This window comes from Chiloscyllium plagiosum, chromosome 12, assembly GCF_004010195.1.
Source record: "Chiloscyllium plagiosum isolate BGI_BamShark_2017 chromosome 12, ASM401019v2, whole genome shotgun sequence".
NCBI lineage: Eukaryota > Metazoa > Chordata > Chondrichthyes > Orectolobiformes > Hemiscylliidae > Chiloscyllium > Chiloscyllium plagiosum.
The window spans coordinates 10,377,230-10,385,316 of record NC_057721.1 but is presented as its reverse complement, the minus strand read 5'-3'; positions in this window follow the sequence as shown (position 1 = coordinate 10,385,316).

The window sequence follows — 8,087 nt, the reverse complement described above, 5'->3', positions numbered from 1 at the left end:
GAACCACACTGTCCCAGTGCAGGGTTACAGTGCAGTACTGAGGGAGCACCACACTGTCACAGTGCAGCATTACAGTGCATTCCTGAGAGTGCACCTCACTGTCCCAGTGCAGCGTTACAGTGCAGTACTGAGGGAGCACTACACTGTCCCAGTGCAGCATTACAGTGCAGTACTGTAGGAGCACTACACTGTCCCAGTGCAGCATTACAGTGCAGTAATGAGGGAGCACCACACTGTCCCAGTGCAATAGTACAGTGCAATACTGTAGGAGCACCGAACTGTCCCAGTGCAACATTACAGTGTAGCACTATGGGAGCACTACACTGTCCCAGTGCAGCATTAAGTTGCAGTGCTGAGGGAGACCACACTGTCCCAGTGCAGTATATCAGTGCAGTACAGAGGGAGCAGCACACACTGTCCCAGTGCAACATTACAATGCAGTACTGAGGGAGCACCACATTGTTAAAGTGCAGGGTTAGAGTGCAGTACTGAGGGAACACTAAACTGTCCCAGTGCAGCGTTACAATGCAGTACTGAGGGAGCACCACACTGTCCCAGTGCAACATTACAGTGCAGTACTGAGGGAGCACCGCACTGTCCCAGTGCAGTGTTACAGTGCAGTACTGAGGGAGCTCCACACTGTCCCAGTGCAGCATTATAGTGCAGTACTGAGGGAGCACCGCACTGTCCTAAGCAGCATAACAGTGCAGTACTGAGGGAGCGCCACACTGTCCCAGTGCAGGGTTACAGTGCAGTACTGAGGGAGCACCAGACTGTCCCAGTGCAGTATAGCAGTGCAGTACTGAGGGAGCACCACACTGTCCCATTGCAGCATTACAGTGCAGTACTGTGGAAGCTCCGCATTGACCCAGTGCAGGGTTACAGTGCAGTACTGAGGGAGCACCAGACTGTCCCAGTGCAGTATAACAGTGCAGTACTGAGGGAGCACCTCACTGTCCCAGTGCAGTATAAGAGTGCAGTACTGAGGGAGCACCACACTGTCCCAGTGTGACATTACAGTGCAGTACTGAGGGAGCACCACACTGTCCCAGTGCGACATTACAGTGCAGTACTGAGGGAGCACCACACTGTCCCAGTGCAACATCCCAGTGCAGTACTGAGGTAGCACCGCACTGTCCCAGTGCAGTGTTACACTGCAGTACTGAGGGAGCTCCACACTGTCCCAGTGCAGCATTATAGTGCAGTACTGAGGGAGCACCGCACTGTCCTATGCAGCATAACAGTGCAGTACTGAGGGAGCACCGCACTGCCCCATGCAGCATAACAGTGCAGTACTGAGGGAGCACTGCACTGTCCCAGTGCAGTATAACAGTGAAGTACTGAGGGAGCACCGCACTGTCCCAGTGCAGGGTTACAGTGCAGTACTGAGGGAGCACCAGACTGTCCCACTGCAGTATAGCAGTGCAGTACTGAGGGAGCACCATACTGTCCCAGTGCAGTATTACAGTGCAGTACTGTGGAAGCTCTGCATTGACCCAGTGCAGTGTTACAATGCAGTACTAAGGGAGCACCACATTGTCCCAGTACAGGGTTACAGTGCAGTACTGAGGGAGCACCCAGACTGTCCCAGTGCAGTATAACAGTGCAGTACTGAGGGAGCACCTCACTGTCCCAGTGCAGTATAACAGTGCAGTACTGAGGGAGCACCACACTGTCCCAGTGCGACATTACAGTGCACTACTGAGGGAGCACCACACTGTCCCAGTGCAGCATTATAGTGCAGTTCTGAGGGAGCACCTCACTGTCCCAGTGCAGCATTATAGTGCAGTACCGAGGGAGCACGTCACTGTCCCAGTGCAGTGTTACAGTGCAGTACTGAGGGAGCACCGCACTGTCCCAGTGCAGCACTATAGTGCAGTACTGAGGGAGCACCTCTCTGTCCCAGTGCAGCGTTACAGTGCAGTACTGAGGGAGAGTCACAGCCCATTGTCCCAGTGCAAAGTTACAGTGCAGGATGAGAGAGTGCCACATCCCACTGTCCCAGTGCAACATTATAGGGCAGGACTGAGGGAGTGCCACTGCCCACTGTCCCAGTGCAACATTACAGTGCAGGGGAGTGTCACAGCCCATCATCCTAGTGCAACATTACAGTGCAGAACTGAGGTAGTGCCACACCCCACTGTCCCAGTACAACATTACAGTGCAGGGCTGAAGTAGTGCCGCAGCCCATTATCCCAGTACAACATTACAGTGCAGGACTGAGGGAGTGCCACAGCCCATCATCCCAGTGCAACAATGCAGTGCAGGACTGAGGGAGTGTCACACCACTCTGTCCAAGTGCCGGTCAGGTGAATTGGCCATGCTAAATTGCCCGTAGTGTTAGGTAAGGGGTAAATGTAGGAGCATGGGTGGGTTGCGCTTCGGCGGGTCAGTGTTGGGCCGAAGGGCCTGTTTCCACGCTGTAATGTAATCTAATCTAAATCTAATCTAATCTAACATTACAGTGCAGGACTGAGGGAGTGCTGCAGCCCACTGTCCCAGTACAATATTACAGTGCAGGACTGTGGGAGTGTCACACCCCACTGTCCAAGTGCAACATTATAGTGCAGGACTGAGGTAGTGCCACAGCCCATCATCCCAGAGCAACATTACAGTGCAGGACTGAGGATGTGCCACAGCCCATCATCCTAGAGCAACATTACAGTGCAGGACTGAGGGTGTGCCAGTGCCCACCATCCCAGTGCAACATTACAGTGCAGGGCTGAGGGAGGGTCACACCCCACTGTTCCAGTGCAACATTACAGCGCAGGACTGAGGGAGTACCACAGCCCATCATCTCAGTGCAATATTGCAGTGCAGAACTGAGGGTGTGCCACTGCCCACTGTCCAAGAGCAACATTACAGTGCAGGATTGAGATAGTGCCACAGCCCACCATCCCAGTGCAACATTACAGTGCAGAACTGAGGGAGAACCACATACCACTGTCCCAGTGCAACATTACATTGCAGGACTGAGGGAGTGCCACTTGCCACTGACCCAGTGCAACAATGCAGTGCAGAACTGAGGTAGTGCCAAAGCCCACTGTCCCAGTGCAACATTGTATGCAGGACTGAGGGAGTGCTACATTGCATAGTCACACCGCAGCACTTCAGGGCTGTACTGAGGGAACACTGCACTGTCCCAGTGCACATTACAGTGCAGGACTGTGGGAGTGTCACACCCAAATGTCCAAGTGCACCATTACAGTGCAGAACTGAGGGAGTGCCACTATCCACTGACCCAGTGCAATAATGCAGTGCAGAACTGAGGTAGTGGCACAGCCCACTGTCCCAGTGCAACATTACAATGCAGGACTGAGGGAGTGCCACAGCCCACTGTCCCAGTGCAACATTACAATGCAGGATTGAGGGAGTGCTGCAGCCCACTGTCCCAATGCAACAAGACAGTGCAGGACTGAGGGAGTGCCACTTGCCACTGTCCCAGTGCAACATTACAATGCAGGACTGAGGGAGTGCCACAGCCCACTGTCACAATGCAACAATACAGTGCAGGACTGAGGTAGTGCCACAGCCCACTGTCCCAGTACAACATTACAGTGCAGGCTGAGGGAGTGCCGCCGCACACGTACCAGCGCAACATGACAGTTCTGGACTGAGGTAGTGCCACAGCCCACTGTCCAAGTACAACATTACAGTGCATGACTGAGGCAGTGCCACAGCCCAATGTCCCAGTGCAACATTACAGTGCAGGACTGACGGAGTGCTACAGCCCACTGCCCCAGTGCAACAATGCAGTGCAGGACTGAGGGAGTGCTGCAGCCCACTGTCCCAGTGTAATATTACAGTGCAGGACTGAGGGAGTGCTACAGCCCACTGACCCAGTGCAACAATGTAGTGCAGGACTGAGGGAGTGCTGCAGCCCACTGTCCCAGTGCAACATTACAGTGCAGGACTGAGGGAGTGCTGCAGCCCACTGTCCCAATGCAACGTTACAGAGCAGGACTGAGGGAGTGCTGCAGACAACTGTCCCAATGCAACATTACAGTGCAGGACCGAGAGAGTGCTGCAGCCCACTGTCCCAGTGCAACATTGCAGTGCAGGACTGAGGGAGTGCTGCAGCCCACTGTCCCAGTGCAACATTACAGTGCAGGACTGAGGGAGTGGCACACCCCACTGTCCCAATGCAACAATACAGTGCAGGACTGAGGTAGTGCCACAGCCCACTGTCCCAGTGCAACATTACAGTGCATGACTGAGCGAGTGCCACAGCCCACTGTCCCAGTGCAACATTACAGTGCAGGACTGACGGAGTGCTACAGCCTACTGCCCAAGTGCAACAATGCAGTGCAGGACTGAGGGAGTGCTGCAGCCCACTGTCCCAGTGCAATATTACAGTGCAGGACTGAGGGAGTGCTACAGCCCACTGACCCAGTGCAACGATGCAGTGCAGGACTGAGGGAGTGGCACAGCCCACTGTCCCAGTGCAACATTACAGTGCAGGACTGAGGGAGTGCTGCAGCCCACTGTCCCAGTGCAACATTACAGTGCAGGACGGAGGGAGTGGCACAGCCCACTGTCCCAGTGCAACATTACAGTGCAGGATTGAGGGAGTGCCACAGCCCACTGTTCCAATGCAACAATACAGTGCAGGACTGAGGGAGTGCCACACCCCACTGTCTCAATGCAACAATACAGTGCAGGACTGGGGTAGTGCCACACTTCACTGTCCCAGCGCAACATTACAGTGCAGGACTGAGGGAGTGCAACACTTCACTGTCCCAGCGCAAAATTACAATGCAGGACTGAGGGAGTGCCACACTTCACTGTCCCAGTGGAAAATTACAGTGCAGGACTGAGGGAGTGCAACACTTCACTGTCCCAGCGCAAAATTACAGTGCAGGACTGAGGGAGTGCAACACTTCATTGTCCCAATGCAACATTACAGTGCAGGACTGAAGGCGTGCCACAGCCCACTGTCCAAGTGCAACATTACAGTGCAGGACTGAGGGAGTGCCACAGCCCACTGACCCAGTGCAACATTGCAGTGCAGGACTGGGGTAGTGCCACAGCCCACAGTCTCAGTGCAATATTACAGTGAAGGACTGAGGGAGTGCTGCAGCCCACTGTCTCAGTGCAATATTACAGTGCAGGACTGAGGGAGTGCTGCAGCCCACTGTCCCAATGCAACATTACAGTGCAGGACTGAGAGAGTGCTGCAGCCCACTGTCCCAGTGCAATATTACAGTGCAGGACTGAGAGAGTGCCACAACCCACTGTCCCAATGCAACAATACAGTGCAGGACTGAGGGAGTGCCACAGCCCACTGTCCCAATGCAACAATACAGTGCAGGACCGAGGGAGTGCTGCAGCACACTGTCCTAGTGCAACATTACAGTGCAGGACTGAGGGAGTGCCACAGCCCACTGTCCCAGTGCAACATTACAATGCAGGACTGTGGGAGTGCTGCAGCCCACTGTCCCAATGCAACATTACAGAGCAGGACTGAGGGAGTGCCACAGCCCACTGTCCAAGTGCAACATTACAGTGCATGACTGAGGCAGTGCCACAGCCCAATGTCCCAGTGCAACATTACAGTGCAGGACTGACAGAGTGCTACAGCCCACTGCCCCAGTGCAACAATGCAGTGCAGGACTGAGGGAGTGCTGCAGCCCACTGACCCAGTGCAACATTACAGTGCAGGACTGAGGGAGTGCTACAGCCCACTGTCCCAATGCAACGTTACAGAGCAGGACTGAGGGAGTGCTGCAGCCCACTGTCCCAGTGCAACATTACAGTGCAGGACCGAGAGAGTGCTGCAGCTCACTGTCCCAGTGCAACATTGCAGTGCAGGACTGAGGGAGTGCTGCAGCCCACTGTCCCAGTGCAACATTACAGTGCAGGACTGAGGGAGTGGCACACCCCACTGTCCCAATGCAACAATACAGTGCAGGACTGAGGTAGTGCCACAGCCCAATGTACCAGTGCAACATTGCAGTGCAGGACTGAGGTAGTGCCACAGCCCACTGTCCCAGTGCAACAATACAGTGCAGGACTGACAGAGTGCTACAGCCCACTGCCCCAGTGCAACAATGCAGTGCAGGGCTGAGGGAGTGCTGCAGCCCACTGTCCCAGTGCAATATTACAGTGCAGGACTGAGGTAATGCCACAGCCCATGTCCCAGTGCAACATTACAATGCAGGACTGAGGGAGTGCTGCAGCCAACTGTCCCAATGCAACATTGCAGTCCACGACTGAGGGAGTGCTGCAGCCCACTGTCCCAGTGCAACATTACAATGTAGGACTGAGGGAGTGCTGCAGCCCACTGTCCAAATGCAACATTACAGTGCAGGCTGAGGGAGTGCTGCAGCACACGTACCAGCGCAACATTACAGTGCATGACTGAGCGAGTGCCACAGCCCACTGTCCCAGTGCAACATTACAGTGCAGAACTGACGGAGTGCTACATCCCACTGCCCCAGTGCAACAATGCAGTGCAGGACTGAGGGAGTGCTGCAGCCCACTGTCCCAGTGCAATATTACAGTGCAGGACTGAGGGAGTGCTACAGCCCACTGACCCAGTGCAACGATGCAGTGCAGGACTGAGAGAGTGGCACAGCCCACTGTCCCAGTGCAACATTACAGTGCAGGACTGAGGGAGTACTGCAGCACACTGTCCCAATGCAACATTTCAGTGCAGGACCGAGGGAGTGCTGCAGCACATTGTCCCAGTGCAACATTACAGTGCAGGACTGAGGTAGTGCCACAGCCCACTGTCCCAGTGCAACATTACAATGCAGGACTGAGGGAGTGCTGCAGCCCACTGTCCCAATGCAACATTACAGAGCAGGACTGAGAGAGTGTCACAGCCCACTGTCCCAATGCAACATTACAGTGCAGGATTCAGGTAGTGCCACAGCCCACTGTCCCAGTGCAACATTACAGTGCAGGCTGAGGGAGTGCCGCAGCACACGTACCAGCGCAACATGACAGTTCTGGACTGAGAGAGTGCCACAGCCCACTGTCCAAGTGCAACATTACAGTGCAGGACTGACGGAGTGCTACAGCCCACTGCCCCAGTGCAACAATGCAGTGCAGGACTGAGGGAGTGCTGCAGCCCACTGTCCCAGTGCAATATTACAGTGCAGGACTGAGGGAGTGCTGCAGCCCACTGACCCAGTGCAACGATGCAGTGCAGGACTGAGGGAGTGCTGCAGCCCACTGTCCCAGTGCAACATTACAGTGCACGACTGAGGGAGTGCTGCAGCCCACTGTCCCAATGCAACATTACAGTGCAGGACTGAGGGAGTGCCACAGCCCACTGTCCCAGTGCAACATTACAGTGCAGGACTGAGGTAGTGCCACAGCCCACTGTTTCAGTGCAACAATGCAGTTCAGGACTGAGGAAGTGCTGCGGCCCACTATCCCAGTGCAACATTACAATGCAGGACTGAGGGAGTCCTGCAGCTGACTGTCCAAATGCAACATTACAGTGCAGAGCTGAGGGAGTGCTGCAGCAAACGTACCAGCTCAACATGACAGTTCTGGACTGAGAGAGTGCCACAGCCCACTGTCCAAGTGCAACATTACAGTGCAGGACTGACGGAGTGCTACAGCCCCTCCCCCAGTGCAACAATGCAGTGCAGGACTGAGGGAGTGCCATTGCCCACTGTCCAAGAAAACATTACAGTGCAGGACTGAGGTAGTGCCACAGCCCATCATCCCAATGCAACATTACAGTGCAGGACTGAGGGAGTGCTGCAACACACGTACCAGTGCAACATTATAGTGCATGACTGAGGGTGTGCCACAGACCACTGACCCAGTGCAACAATGCAGTGCAGGACTGAGGGAGTGCTGCAACCCACTGTCCTAGTGCAACATTACAGTGCAGGACTGAGGGAGTGCTACAGCCCAATGACCCAGTGCAACAATGCAGTGCAGGACTGAGGGAGTGCTGCAGCACACTGCCCCAGTGCAACATTACAGTGCAGGACTGAGGAAGTGCCACAGCCCACTGTCCCTGTGTAACATCACAGTGCAGGACTGAGGGAGTGCTGCAGCCAACTGTCCCAGTGCAACATTACAGTGCAGAACTGAGGGAGTGGCACAGCCCACTGTCCTAGTGC